This window comes from Callithrix jacchus, chromosome 18 (assembly GCF_049354715.1).
Source record: "Callithrix jacchus isolate 240 chromosome 18, calJac240_pri, whole genome shotgun sequence".
Classification (NCBI taxonomy): domain Eukaryota; kingdom Metazoa; phylum Chordata; class Mammalia; order Primates; family Cebidae; genus Callithrix; species Callithrix jacchus.
This window is the reverse complement of record NC_133519.1, coordinates 4,396,738-4,412,335: the sequence shown is the minus strand read 5'-3', so window position 1 is coordinate 4,412,335 and position 15,598 is coordinate 4,396,738.

Below are 15,598 nucleotides of genomic sequence, written 5' to 3'. Positions count from 1 at the left end.
CAAATAAAATCCTTTGTTAAAACTATAAAACAAACAAACAAAAAACCCCGAACAAGTAAAAGGATTATAGCCCCAAAGATATACGACACTGCATCTATAACATGGGGCAGGACACCGTGGACAAACAAGCAGGCAGAGAATGAATACTGAACCTTGAAACTCAATAGATGAAGTTCTATTGAATAAAAATTCAATAGAAGGATTTGTCTATGAAAGGAAGGACATTTCTCTGAAAGTAGAGCAAAGAGAAAAAGGAGAAAATGTATGACTATTAGAAACTCAATTTGGGAAACAAAATATGATTGACTAGATTTATAGGAGACTGATGAAAAAATAGAAGGAATAAATTGTTTTTTAAAAAAGGAAATAAAGAAAGAAAGTATTCTGGAAATGAAGGACACATATTCCCTGAGATTGTAGAGAAACTCTTCTGCCCTCACAACACCACAACAATCAACACAGAAGACTTCTGTGACTACATGTTGTGGGGGTGGTTTCTTCCCACCACCAAGCTAGCAATCAATTCTGCAGCAGGCAACAGCTGGGTGTTCTCCAATTTAATTCTGACACTATTTAGAGATAGCATCAGATCCCACAGGTTCAGTGCTCAGTCCCCAAGACTGCCCACCCTCTAGACACCAGTCGTAAGTCCAGGCCTATAGCACGTCTAAGACCAACTGGTTTCAATTTGAGGTTCTCATGCTTCTCTCTTTCAGTTCAATTAACTTGCTAGAGCTGCTCAGAGAACTCAGGGAAACACAATTACCAGTTTATTTTAAGGATATCACAAATAATACTGAAGAAAAAATGCAGAGGGTGAGGTACAGAGGAAGGAGTACACAGCTTCCAGGCCTTTCTCAGGTGCACCCAGGTGTGTCCTCCTTCCCAGGTGCTTCCTCCTCCAGGAACCTCCACATGTTCCACTACCTGGAAGCTCTCTGAACCAGGTTCTTTTGAGTTTTTAATGGAGGCTGCACATGAGCATAACTAATTAAATCACTGGCTGTTGATGATCAACTTAATCTTCAGTCCCCTCTCCCCTTCACAGATGTGAGGGGGAGAGGAGTGGGGCTGAACATCCCAGCCCTCTAATCCTACCTTGGTCTTTTCTGTGACCAGCCCCCATCCTGAAGCTGCCTAGAGGCTGCCAGCCATCAATGAATCATTAGTATATAAAACATACCATTTTGGAGGTTCTAAGGATTTTAGGAGTTTCTATGCCAGAAAAAGGGGTTGAAAATCAAATACATATTTCACAGTATCACATTGCTGAATTAAAAAGGGTACTAAATGGTCTGCACAAAAACAGTAACGAAGATCCCAAATTCTGAAACTCTTGTAATATCAGCAATAAAAGGAAGATACAAACCCTGTGTGAAAGGCACAGGGCACTAGTATTGCTCACACCTGCTACACCTCCTTGGAAGCCAAGAGAAGCCTTTTCTGCAGTCTCCCCATCTGATAGAAACTTTTCACAATTTTTTTAATAGCAAAATATTTAAAAGTCTCTTGCTCTCCTCTTTACTTCAGTTGTCTACTAAAAGGTACAGAATTAAAAATGAGCAAGGAGAGCAGACCAAGGCCCAAAATTTTAAAACTGTTATAACACCAGGAATAAAAAGAAGTTCCTAAAAGTTTCCAGAGAGAAAAAAAATAAGTGTCATATAAACAGATAAGAAATGTAATAACATTGATTTACTTAGCATATGTACCATTTGCTAGAATGCAACGCTTTCAAAATTCTGAGGGAAAATTATCTTTAACACGGACTTTTCATATGCAGCCAAATTATCAAAAAAAGTTATGAGGGTAGAATAAAGATATTTGACACGAAAAGACTTAACATGTATATTCCTGATATATATGTAGATGTACATATGTATGTCAATCAGGAACATACATGATGTGTGTGTGTGTATGTGTGTGTCTATATCAATTTTCATACATATTCTTAGGAAATTACAGGAGGATGTGCTGCAGCAAAATGAGGGAGTAAACCTTGAGGAAGAAGACACAGCATCCAGAACCTGAGAGATTTGACCATGACAGGATATCTGTTCTTGTCTAGACACAGGTCTAGACAGCACAAACCTGGTTGGGGCTGGAGAACAGAGGGCTCTAGGAGGAAGTTCTCTGGGGAAAGGGGGGATGAAATTGTTGGAATATCTGACGCTTTGGCAGGGGAAATGATACAACAAGTGCGATAGAAAACAACTAAGACTAACTATGGGCCAGGCGCGGTGGCTCACACCTGTAATCCCAGCACTTTGGGAGGCCGAGGCAGGTGGATCACGAGGTCAAGAGATAGAGACCTTCCTGGTCAACATGGTGAAACCCCGTCTCTACTAAAAACACAAAAAAAATTTAGCTGGGCATGGTGGCACGTGCCTGTAATCCCAGCTACTCAGGAGGCTGAGGCAGAAGAATTGCCTGAACCCAGGAGGTGGAGGTTGCAGTGAGCCGAGATCATGCCATTGAACTCCAGCCTGGGTAACAAAAACAAAACTCTGTCTCAAAAAAAAGACGAACTACATGAAAAATTATACAAGTAGGCCAGGTGTGGTGGCTCATGTCTGTAATCCAAGCACTTTGGAGGTCAAGGTGGGCAGATCACCTGGGAGTTCAAGACCAGCCTGACTAACATGGTAAAACCCCATCTTAAAAAAAAAGAAAAAATATACAAGTGAAAAATTAAAACAATTATTATCTCTAGGGCAGGAGGGGAGGGGTTTGTATCAGAAAAAAATACGTAAAATACATTGCTGACCTGGTGCGGTTGCTCATGCCTTTAATTCTAGCATTTTGGGAGGCCAAGATGGGTGGATCACGAGGTCAGGAGTTCGAGAACAGTCTGGTCAACATAGTGAAACCCCGTCTCTACCTAAAATACAAAAAATTAGTCAGGGGTGGTGGTGGGCACTTGTAATCCCACTCAGGAGACTGAGGCAGGAGAACTACATGAACTCAGGAGGCAGAGGTTGCAGTGAGTCAAGATCGTGTCACTACAATCCAGCCTGGGCGACAGAGAGAGTCTGTATCAAAAAAAATAGAGCCAGGGTGTGGTTCACCATGTTCTCTTTCCCCTCTTCCAGGAGCAGAGAGAGCATGGAGTGAAGTGCACAAGGAGCAGTCTTGGATGACTCAGGTGGGATGCATAACATGGCAGAGAAATCCACCCTGTGCTGCTGAAAGACACTGCAGTGTGGGGTCAGTGTCACCTAACTGACAGCGTGGCCTGACTGATCCCTGTGTGTGACTGGAGGTAGAGGTTGCAGTGAGCTGAGATCATGCCATTACACTCCACCTGGGCAACAGTTAGAGACCCTGTCTCAAAAAAAAGTACACTTACTTGCCTCAGCAGTGAAGATGCTTACTTGTTATAATAATATAAATGCTGCCTATCATTTAACTAATATCATGATTTAACTATAATAAAAGAGAGAAGTGGTGGCAGAAATATAATGTAATTTTCATCTATTGGAAGTCAATACATAATATCTGAAATTAACAAATCATGAATTAACAATATCACAGAATGTTTAGAAATATGGAAGTAAATGTCAGAAAAAGTAAAGGAATCATATTTGGGGAGCAGGTTTGGGGTGGCGCAGGCATCTGCTGTTTTTTGTTTTAAACATCTCAGTACAATTTTTAAAGGAGTTAAAGGAGAATCACAATACATAACTTGATAAAAATTAATTTGAAAATAGAAGTTTGCCAAACAAATGAAAGGATTGAAAAGTAAGACGAATGAAAACGTTAATTTGTTTAGGGGAAGAAAGAGTAGACATTTTTTCCCTTATAATTTAGTTTCAATATAAAAATGTATAACATTTGAAATAAAGCAAAAAAAAGTGTTTGGGGTCTTCCTTAGCTATTACTAAGACATACCTTGGCTAACAAATTCCTTTCCAACAGTCATCCCTAATTTCAAATCCTCCATTTTTTTTTTTTGAGACAGGGTCTCACTCTGTTGTGCAGTGGCATGCTTAGGGCTCAGTGCAGTGTTCATCTCTTGGCTCAAGAGATTCTCTCACCTCATCCTCCCCAGTAGCTGGGACTAGAGGCATGCGCCACCACACCTTGCTGTTTTGTATTTTTTGTAGAGACAGGGTTTTGCTGTGTTGCCCAGTCTAGTCTTGAACTCCTGGGCCTAACTGATTCGCCTCCCTCAGCCTCCCAAAGTGCTAGGATTACAGGCATGGTGCCACTGCTCATTCTTTTAAAACAGCAGGATCAGAACATTATCTGTGAGCTACCTGCCTGTGAATGGCATTACATGAGGCATACTGCAGAAAGCAGAGGGGGATTGTCATGACAATGAAGGTGACAACAGTTGATGTTTATTGAGCTCCTCTTTTGTGCAGGCATCATGGTAAGCACTTTGTACACATATCTCATTTGATCTTGACAACAATCCTATGAGCCAAGCACCCTCATCCCAACCGTACTGCTGAAAAAACTAAGATTCAGGGAGGTTGGGGAAGTGGCCCAAGGTCTCTCAGAGCTGGCACTTGCATGATGAAGTTTTGCTCCAGAATATAAGATCTTAATCACTGCGGTCTTGTCTCTTTAAATAAAAAAAGACAAGTGTGCAGTGGTTCATGCCTGTAATTCCAGCACTTTGGGAAGCCGAGGTGGGCAGAGCAGGAGTTCAAGACCAGCCTGGCCAACATGGTGAAACCCTGTTTCTCCAAAAATAAAAAATAAAAAAATTGGCCTGGCATAGTGGCTCATGCTTGTAATGCCAGCACTTTGGAAAACTGAGGTAGGTGGATCATTTGAGGTCAGTAATTTGCAATCAGCCTGGCCAACATGATGAAACCCTGTCTCTACTAAAAATACAAAAATTAGCTGGGCATGGTGGTGCATGTCTGTAATCCCAGCTACTTGGGAAGCTGAGACAGGAGAATTCCTTGAGCCTGGGAAGTGGAGGTTGCAGTGAGCTAAGGTCATGCCACTGCAATCCAATGTGGGCAAAGGAGTGAGACCCTGTCTCAAAAAAATGAATAAAATAAATAAATTGGCTGGGCATCTTGGCTCACACCTGTAATTTCAGCACTTTGGGAGGCTGAGGCAGGCATATCACCTGAGGTCAGGAGTTCCAGATCAGCCCAGTAAACATTGTGAAAACCCATCTCTACTAAAAATAACAAAAATCAGCTCAGTGTCATGGTGCAGACCTGTAGTCCCAGCTCCTTGGGAGGCTAAGGTAGGAGAATCACTCGAACCGGGGAGGTTGCCTTGAGCTGAGATCACACCACTGCTCTCCAGCCTCAGCAACAGTGACTCTCCATCTCAAAACAAAACAAAACAAAACATAAATTAGCTGGGTGTGGTGGTGGGTACCTGTAGTCCCAGTGACTCTGGTGGCTGAGGCACAAGAACTGCTGGAACTTGGAAGGTGGTGGTTGCAGTGAGCCAAGATCATGCCATGGCACTCCAGCCTGGGAGACAGAATGAAGCTCTTTCTCAAACAATCAATAAGAGACACCTCCAATAGGTCACTATTCTCTACCCAGAAGGTGAAGGTTAAGAGGAAGAAATGAAAGATTCAAGTCAGTGCACTCAGTGAACACTACTGAGTGCCTGAGAGAGAAAATGGTCTTTAAACTTATAAGCACAGCCTGCTCTCATTGTCAGCTTGGCACTCACTATCTGTGAGGCATTGGGCCAATGACCCAGCCTCTCAAAAGCAGGTTCATCCTGCCAACCTTGTGAGCTGTTGTGAGCATGGGATGAGGGGATACTTGTGAACCACTGGCACAGTGCCTGGCACAAAGAACACAACTTTGTGGACTTTGGAAGATTGGCATGATGAAAGTGGCTTCTGGCAAGCAGAAGATAAAGGGGGTTAACTGAGCACTTATTCTACAACCACAAGTCAAAACCGCGAACACTCAGGAAAAAAGACTAATGAAACACACATCCTGTCTGTAAACTTATGTGTTAACATTCACCCTGGCCAACTCTTATGTTGCTGCTGTCTTTCCTATGGGTGTTCCTCCAGGCTGGCAGTCATGGGAAACCTACATACAGCCTAGCTAGGGTGCAAGGCTAGCCACAAGGAAATACATAGGGAAATGCAATTATTGATGGTTTCTCTTGTATTGATTTCTGTGGGGAAATAAGCCTTCCGGGTTTTGAGATGCTAATCCCAGGCAGCTGGCACCAGTGCTAAGGTGGGTCTGAGACTGCCACTACTTTCCAAGCATAACTGACCATTTTTTCCTTCATTTATACATTCTTTTGTTCAATCAACACATATTTATCGAGCCCCTGCATCCTGTACTTCACCACTGAGTTAGGTACAGAACAGGTGGGTAGAAGCCTCCTCCCTGTCTGAGTATAGTCATGGAGGGATAAGTCTAAATGGGCTTTGGACAGACACTTATGTTATGGAAAGTGACATGGGCATACTTTGAGAAGCCTCATCCAGTCCTGCCTTGGGGAAATAAGGGAACTCAGGCCCAAGCAGCCTCAAAACTCAAGACTGCAGAAGACAGTAAGTGCAATGATGCATGCAAATCCAGGTCCACCACGGACCACCTCTGTGACCTTCCCTCCCATCATTATATGGCTTTTCATCCAGTAAAACACCAGTGAGGGAGAAAAATTGGAGAAGTGCTTTTCCTTGCCTTGCCTGGCCTGGTCTGCAATTGATTTGCCTTGCCTTGCCTTGCCTTGCCTAGCCTGATCTGGAATTCTCTTGCCTTGCCTGGCCTAAAATTGCCTTGCCTTGCCTGGCCTGGTCTGGAAATGAATTGCCATGCCTTGCCATGCCATGCCTTGCCTTGCCTTGCTTTGCCTTGCCTTGCATTGAACTGCCAGGCCTGGAATATCCTTGCCTTGCCTTGCCATGAATTGTCTTGCCTTTCCTTGCCTTGTTGGAATTGCCTTGCCTTGCCTCGCCTGAAATTGACTTGCATTGCTTAGCCTGGACTTGCCTAGCCTGAAATTGCCTGAAATTCCCTTGCCTTGCCTTGACTTGCCTGGCATGGAATTGCCTTGCCTTGCTTTGCATTGCCTGGCCTGGAATTACCTTGCATTGCCTTGCCTTGCTTTTTCTGGCCTGGTATTGCCTTACCTTGCCTTGACTTGTTATGCCTTGGCTTGCCTTGCCTGGTCTGGGATTGTCTGGGATTGCCTTGCCATGGCTTGTTTTTTCCAGCCTGGAATTTCCATGCCTTCCCTTGCCTTGACTTGCCTAACCTGGAATTGCCTGGGATTTCCTTGCCTTGCCTTTTCTTGCCCAGCCTGGAATTGTCTTGCCTTGCCTTGCCTTGCTGTCCTGGAATTGCCTTGCCTAGCCTTGCCATGTGCTCTCCGGAATTACCTGGCCTGGAATTGCCTTGCTTACCTAGAATTGCTTTGCATTGCCTTGCTTTGCCTTGCCTGGAATTGCCTTACCTAGAATTGCCATGCATTGCCTTGCCTTGGCTTGCCTGGAATTGCCTTGTCTGATATTGCCTGACCTTGCCTTGACTTCACTTATTTTTCCTGGAATTCTTTTCCCCTGCCTTGCCTTGCATTGCCTAAAATTTCCTCGCCTGGAATTGCCCTGCCATGCCTGGAATTGACCTTCCTTGCCTTGCCTTGGTAGCCTTGCTTGGAATTGCCTTTTCTTGCCTTGCTTTGCCTTTCTTGAAATTGCCTTCCCTTGCCTGAAATTTCCTTGCCTGAAATTGCCTTGCGTTGCCTTACCTGGAATTGCCTTCCACGGATTTGCATTGTCTTGCCTTGCCTGGAATTGCATTTCCTGGAATTGCCTTGCCCTGCATTGCCTTGACTTGGCTGGAATTCCCTTGCCTAGAATTGCCTTCCTTGGAATTGCCTTGCCTAAAATTGCCTTGCCTTGCCTTATCTGGAATTGCCTTGCATGGAATTGCATTGACTTGGCTGGAATTGCCTTGCCTAGAATTGCCTTGCATTGCCTGGAATTGTTTTGCCTGGAATAGCCTTGCCTTGCCTAGAATTGCCTTGCCTTGCCTAGAATTGACGTGCCTGGAATTACCCTGCCTTGCCTTGTTTTGCCTAAAATTGCCCTGTCTTGCCTTGCCTGGTCGATCCTTGCTTGCAATTGCCTTGCCTTCTCTCGCCTGGAATTGCCCTACCATGCCTTGCCTTGCCTGGAATTGCCCTGTGTTGCTTTGCCTTGCATTGCCTCAAATTGCCTTGCATGGAATTGCCCTGCCTTCCTTTGCCTTGCCTTGCCTGGAATTGCCTTGTCTTGCCTGGAATTTTCGAGCCTGAAATTGCCTTGTCTTGCCTGGTCTTACCTTTCCTTGCCTAGAATTGCCTTTTCTGGAATTGCCTGAAATTGCCTTGCCTGTAATTGCCTTGCCTTGTTTTACCTGGAATTGCCTTCCCTGGAATTGCCTTTCCCTGCCTTGTCTTGCCTTGTCTTCCCTGGAATTGCCATTCCTGGAATTGCCTTGCCTTGCTTTGCCTTCCTTGCCTGGAATTGCAATTTCTGGAATTGCCTTGCCTTGCCTTGTTTTGCCTGGAATTGTCTGACCTGGATTTGCCTTTCCATGCCTTTCCTTGTCTTGCCTTGTGTGGAATTTCCTTGCTGTGACTTGCCTGGAATTGCCTTGCCCGGCCTTGCCTTGCCTTGCCTTGCCTGGAATTGCCTTACCTTGACTTGTCTTGTCTTTTTCCTTTTCTGGAATTGCTTTGCCTGAAATTGCCTTCCCTTGCCTTGCCTAGAATTGCTGTGCCTTCACTTTCCTTGCCTTGCATTTCCTGTCCTGGTTTGTCCTAGAATTACCTGGCCTTGCCTGGCCTGGACTGTTATTTCCTGTCCTGGGCTGTCATGGCCTAGAATGATTTGGCCTGGACTGGCCTGGCCTGGCCTAGAATGTCCTGGTCTGGCCTGGCCTGGAATTGTTTGGCCTGGACTGGCCTGGCATGGCCTGAAATGGTTTGGTATGGCCTGGCTGGCCTGACCTAAGATGGTCTTGCCTGGCCTGGTCTTGCCTGGCCTGGTCTTGCCTGTAATTGCCTTGCCTTCCCTTGCCTTGCCTGAAACTCCCTTTACTGAAATTGTCCTGCCTTGCCTTGCATATCCTTTCCTATTATAGCCTTGCCTGGAAATGCCCTACCTTGCCTTGGCGTGCCTGAAATTTTCCTGCCTTGCCCTGCCTTGCATTTACTTGAATTGAGTGGCCTGAAATTGCCCTGCCTTGCCTTGCCTTGCTTGGAATTGCACTTCCTTGCCTTGCCTTGCCTTGCATGTAATTTCCTTGCCTTGTCTAGAATTGCCTTGTCTTGTTTTGCCTTGCCCAGAATTGCCTTGTCTTGCCTGGAATTGCCCTGCTTTGCCTTGCCTTGACTTATCTGGAATTGCCTTGTCTTCCTTGTCTTGCCTTGCCTGAAATCGCCTTGCATGGAATTGCCTTGCCCTGCCTTTCCTGGAATTGCCTTGCTTTGCCTTGCCCTGCCTTACCTTACCTGGAATTGCCTTGCCTGGAATTGCCTTTCCTGGAATTGCCTTGCCTAGAGTGGTCTTGCCTTGCATTGCCTCTTCTTCCCTTGCCTTGCCTTGCCTGGAATTGCCCTGCCTGGAATTGCCTTGCTTTGCATTGCCTTGTCCTGCCTGAAATTTTCTTGTGTGGAATTGCTTTGCCTTTCTTGTCTTGCCTTTTTTGTAATTGTCTTCCTAGAATTGCCTTGCCTTGCATTGCCTCATCTTGCCTCGCCTCGCCTCGCCTCGCCTCGCCTCGCCTCGCCTCGCCTCGCCTCGCCTCGCCTCGCCTCGCCTCGCCTCGCCTCGCCTCGCCTCGCCTCGCCTCGCCTCGCCTTGCCTGAAATTGCCTTGCTCGGAATTGGCCTGCCGTGCCTTGCCTTGCCTGGAATTCCCTTGCCTTGCCTTACCTGGAATTGTTTTCTCTGGAATTGCCTTTACCTGCCTTGTCTTGCATTGCCTTTCCTGGAATCGCCATTCCTGGAATTGCCTTGACTGCAATTACCTTGTCTTGCCTCGCCTTGCCTTTCCCTGCCTGGCCTGCAATTGCTTTACCTTCCCTTCCCTTGTCTTGCCTGAAATCGCCTTGACTGGAACTGCCCTGCCTTGCCTTGTGTGGAATTGCCTTGCCTAGAATTGGCTTGTCTGGCCTTGCCTGGAATTGCTTTGCCTTGCCTTACCTTGCCTTTCCTTGCCTTGCCTTGCCTTGCCTTGCCTTTCCTGTCCTGTTCTGTGCTAGAATTGCCTGGCCTTGCCTGGCCTGGATTGGAATTTCATGGCCTGGCATGACCTGGCCTAGAATGGTCTGGACTTGCCTGGTCTGGAATAGTTTAACCTGGCCTGGACTGCAAGGACCTGGCCTAGCCTAGCCTTGCCTGCAAGAGCCTAGCCTTGCCTGGTCTTGCCTGAAATGGTCTTGCCTGGCCTGGCATCACCTGCAATTGCCTAGTCTTGCCTTGCATTGCCTTGCTGGGAGTTGCCTTGCCCGGCTTTGTTTTGCCTTGCCTAGAATTGTCTTGCTTAGAATTTCCCTTGCCTTGCCTTGCCTAAAACTGCCTTGACTGAAATTGCCCTGCCTTGCCTTTCGTAGCCTTTCCTGTAATTGCCTTGCCTGGAATTGCCCTATCTTGCCTTGTCTTGCCTTTCCTGAAATTGCCTCTTCTTCTCTTGCCATGCCTTGCCTGGAATTGCCTTGCCTAGAATTGCCCTGCCTTGCCTTGTTTTGCCTGGAATTGTCTTGCCTTGCCTTGCCTTGCCCTGACTGGAATTACATTCCAGGAAAGGCAAGGCAATTCAACGGAAGGCAATTTTGGTCAACGCAATTCCAGGCAAGGCAAGGCAATTCAACGAAAGGCCATTTTGGGCAAGGCAATTCCAGGCAAGGCAAGGCAAGGCAATCCCAGACAAGGCAATTTCCTTTCCTGGAATTGCCTTTTCTTGCCTTGCCTTGCACTGTCTGGAATTGCCTTGGCTGAAATTGCCTTGCCTTCCCAGTCTTGCCTTGCCTGAAATTGTCCTGCCTTTCGATGCCTTACCTTGAATTGCCTTGCCTTGCCTTTATTGTATTGCCTTGCCTAGAATTGCCTTGCATGAAATTGCCTTGCCTGGATTTACCTTGCCTGGAATTGCCTTGCCTTGCCTTGCCTGAAATTGCCTTGTCCAAAATTGCCTTCTGTTGAATTGCCTTACCTTGCCTGGAATTGCCTTTCCTTGCCTTTTCTGGAATTACTTTTTCTGGAATTGCTCCGCCTTGCCTTGCCTTGCGTTACCTTGAATTGCCTTGACTGGAATTGCCCTATTTTGCCTTGCATTGCCTGGAATTTCCTGCCTTGCCTTGCCTGTAATTGCCTTGCTGGAATTGCCTTACCTTGCCTTACCTTGCATTGCCTGGAATTGCCTTGCCTTGCCTGGAATTGCCTTTCCTTGCCTTGCGTGGAATTGCCTTGTCTGGAATTTACTTGACTTGACTTGACTTGACTTCCGTTAAGTAAAATTGCCTTGCCTGGAATTCCTTTCCTTCCCTTCCCTTCCCTTCCCTTCCCTTCCCTTCCCTTCCTTCCCTTCCCTTCCCTTCCCTTCCCTTCCCTTCCCTTCCCTTCCCTTCCCTTCCCTTCCCTTTCCTTTCCTTTCCTTTAATTTCTTTTCCTTTCCTTCCATTTCCTTTCATTTCCTGAAATTGCCTTGCCTTGCCGGGAATTGCCTTGCCCAGCTTTGTTTTGCCTTGCCTGGAATTGTCTTTCTTGGAATTGCCCTGCCTTGCCTTGCCTTGCCTGGAACTTCCCTGTCTTGCCTTGCCTTTCATTGCCTCGAATTGCCTTGCCAGGAGTTGCCTTACCTTGTTTTTCTTTTGGACTGCCTGGAATTGCCTTGCGTGGGATTTTCTTGCCTTTCATTGCCTTGCTTTGCCTGGAATTGCTTTAGCTTACCGTTCCTAACCTTGCCTAAAAGTGCCTTGAGTGGAATTGCCCTATTTTGCCTTGCATGGAATTGCCTTGCCTGGGATTGCCTTGCCTTCCTTGTCTTGTCCTGCCTGAAATTGCCTTGCTTGGATTTACCTTGCCTGGAATTGTCTTGCTTTGCCTTGCCTGGAATTGCCTTGCCTTGCCTTGCCTCAAATTGTGTTGCCTGGAATTGTCCTATTTTGTTTTGCCTTGAATGCCTTGCCTTGCCTGGAATTGCCTTGCTGGAATTGCCCTACCTTGCCCTGCCTTGCATTGCCTCGAATTGCCTTCCCTTGCCTTGTTTGGAATAGCCTTGCCTTGCCTTGCGTGGAATTGCCTTGCCTGGAATTGCCTTGTCTTGACTTGTCTTGCCTAGCCTTGCCTGGGATTGCCTTACATGGAATTGCCTTGCCTGGTATTGCCTTGCCTTGCCTTTTCTAAAATTGCCTTGCCTGGAATTGCCTTGCCTTGCCTTTTTTGGAATTGCCTTGCCTTGCCTTGTCTTGTTTGGCCGTGCCTGGAATTGCCTTTTCTGGAATCACTTTGCCTAGAATTCCCTTGCCTTCCATTGCCTCTCCTTCCCTTCCCTTCCCTTCCCTTCCCTTCCCTTCCCTTCCCTTCCCTTCCCTTCCCTTCCCTTCCCTTCCCTTCCCTTCCCTTCCCTTCCCTTGCCTTGCCTTGCCTTGCCTTGCTTTGCCTGGAATTGCCTTGCCTTGCTTTGCCTGGAATTGACTTGCCTGGAATTGCCTTGCCTTGCCTTAACTTTCCTGAAATTGCCTTGCCTGGAATTGCCCTACCTTGCCTTGCCTTGCCTTGCTGGGAACTGCTTTGCCTGAAATTGCCTGTCTTCCCTTGCCTGGAATTGCCTTACATTGCCTTACCCTGCCTTGCCTTGCCTTCCCTTGCCTGGCATTGCCTGCTCTGTCCTGTCCTAGAATTGCCTGACCTTGCCTGGCCTGGGCTGAAATTTTCTGGCTTGGTATGACCTGGCCTGGCATTGCCTGTCCTGGCCTGGTATGGAATAGTTTGTCCTGGCCTGCAAGGACCTGGCCTGGTCTAGCTTTTCCTGCAAGAGCCTACCCTTTCCTGGCCTTGATTGAAATAAACTTGTGTGGCTTAGCCTCTCCTGCAAATGCCTTGCCTTCCTTTGCCTTACCTTTCCTAAAATTGCCTTAACTGGAATTGCCCTACTTGCCTTTCACAGCCTTTCCTGGAATTGCCTTACCTTGCCTTGCCTTGCCTTTGCTGGAATTACCTCCCCTTCCCTTGACTTGCCTTGCCTTGCATTTCCTGGAATTGCTCTCCTTCCCTTGTCTTGTCTTGCCTTGCCTAGAATTGCCTTGCCTGGAATTGCCCTGCCTTGCCTTGCCTTGCCTGGAATTGCCTTGACTGGAATTTCCTTGCCTTCCCTGTCTTGCCTTGCCTGGAATTGTCTTACATGGAATTGCCTTACCTTGCCTTTCCTGGAATTGCCTTGCCTTGTTTTGCCTTGCCTTACTTGGAATTGCCTTGCCTAGAATTGGTTTTCCCTGCCTTGTCTTGCTTTGCATTGCCTGGAATTACCTTTCCTGGATTTACCCTGCCTTGCATTGCCTTGCCTTGAATTGCCATGCCTGAAATTGCCTTGCCTTGCCTTGTCTTGAATTGCATTGCCTGGTATGGCCTGGGCTGGAATTGCCTAGCCTTGCCTGTCCTGGGCTGGAATTGCCTGGCCTTGTCTAACCTCGATTTGAATGGCCTGGATTGGACTGGCATGGCCTGGAATGGTCTGGACTGGACTGCACTTGCTTGGAATGGTCTGGCCTGGGCTGGCCTGCAATGGTCTGGCCTGGCTTTGCCTGGCCTGGACTACAACGGTCTGGCCAAGCATGGCCTTGCCTGCAATTGGTTTACCTACAATTGCCTTTCTTTGCCTGTAATTGCCTTGCCTGTAATTACCCTGCTTTACCTTGCCAGGAATTGCCTTGTCTGGAATTATGCTGCCTTGCCTTGCCAGGAATTTCCTTGCCTTGAATTTCCTTGTCTTGCCTAGAATTGCCTTGCCTGGAATTGCCTTGCCTTGACTTTTCTTGCCTTTTCTTTCTTGGAATTGCCTTGCCTTGCCTTACCTTTCCAGGGATTTCCTTGCCTTCCCTTTCCTTGCCTTGCCGTGCAATGCCTGGTCTGGCCTGGCCTAGAATTGCCTGGTCTTACCTGTCCTGGGCTGGAATTACCTGGCCTCGCCTGACCTTGCCTGGAATGCCCTGGGCTGTCCTGGTCTTGCCTGGCCTGATTTTGAATGGCGTGGCTTGGTCTGGTCTGACCTGGAATAGCTTGGACTGGCCTGCCATGGCCTGCAAGGACCTGGCCTGGCCTGCAATTGCTTTGCCTTCCCCTGCCTGGAATGACCTTCACTGAAACTGCCCTGCCTTGCCTTGCCTAACCTTGTGTGGAATTGCCTTTACTTGCCTGGAATTGCCTTGCCTTGCCTTGCCTTGCCTTGCACTGCCTATCCTGTCCTGTCCTAGAATTGCATGGCCTTAACTGGCCTGGGCTGAAATTTGCTGGCCTGGCCTGGTCTGGAATAGTTTGGTCTATCCTGTCCTGGTATGGCCTGAAATGGCTTGGAGTGGCCTGGACTGGCCTGCAATGACCTTGCCTGGCCTGGACTGGCCTATTTTAGCTTCGTCTGAAAGAGCCTAGCCTTACCTGGTCTGGCCTGAAATAGCCTTGCCTGGCCTGGCCTCACCTGCAATTGCCTTGCCTTCCTTTGCCTTTCCTTGCCTGAAATTGCCTTGCCTTTCTGCTCATAGCCTTTCCTGTAATTGCCTTGCCTGGAATTGCCCTGCCTTGCCTGTAATTGCCCCGCCTTGTTTTGTCTTTCCTTGCCTGGAATTGCCTTTCCTTTCTTTGCCTTGTCTGTCCTGGTCTGTCCTATAATTTCCTGGCCTTGCCTGAACTGGGCTGGAATTTTCTGGCCTGCTCTGGTCTAGCCTGGCCTGGTGTGAAATGGTTTGGCCTGGACTGGCCTGGCATGGCCTGAAATGGCTTGGACTGGCCTGGTCTGGCCTACAATGGCCTTGACTGGCCTGACCTGGCCAACAAGGGCCTGGCGTAGCCTAGCCTTGACTGCAAGAGCCTTACCTTGCCTGTTTTTGCCTGAAATGGTCTTGCCTGGAATTGCAGTTTCTTGCCTTTTCTTTCCTTGCCTTGCCTTACCTTGCATTGCATTGCATTGCATTGTCTGTCCTGGTCTGTCCTAGAATTGCCTGGCCTTGCCTGGCCTGGGCTGGAATTTCGTGGTTTGGCCAGGCCTGACCAGGTCTGGCCTGGCCTCGCCTGGAATGAATTGGCCTGGACTGGCCTGGCCTGGAATGGTTTGGCCTGGACTGGCCTGGCATGGCATGAAATGGCTTGGACTGGCCTTGCTTGGCCTGAAATGGTCTTGCATGGCCTGGTCTGGCTTGCAAGGGCCTGGCCTAGCCTAGCATTGCCTGCAAGATCCTAGCCTTGCCTGGCCTTGCCTGAAATGTCCTTGACTGGCCTGGCCTTGCCTGCAATTGCCTTGCCTTCCCTTGCCTGGAACTGGCTTGACTGAAATTGCCCTGCCTTGCCTTGCGTAACCTTTCCTGGAATTGCCTTACGTGGAATTGCCCTACCTTGCCTTGTCTTGCCTTGTCTTACCTGGAATTGCCTGGCCTGGAATTGTCCT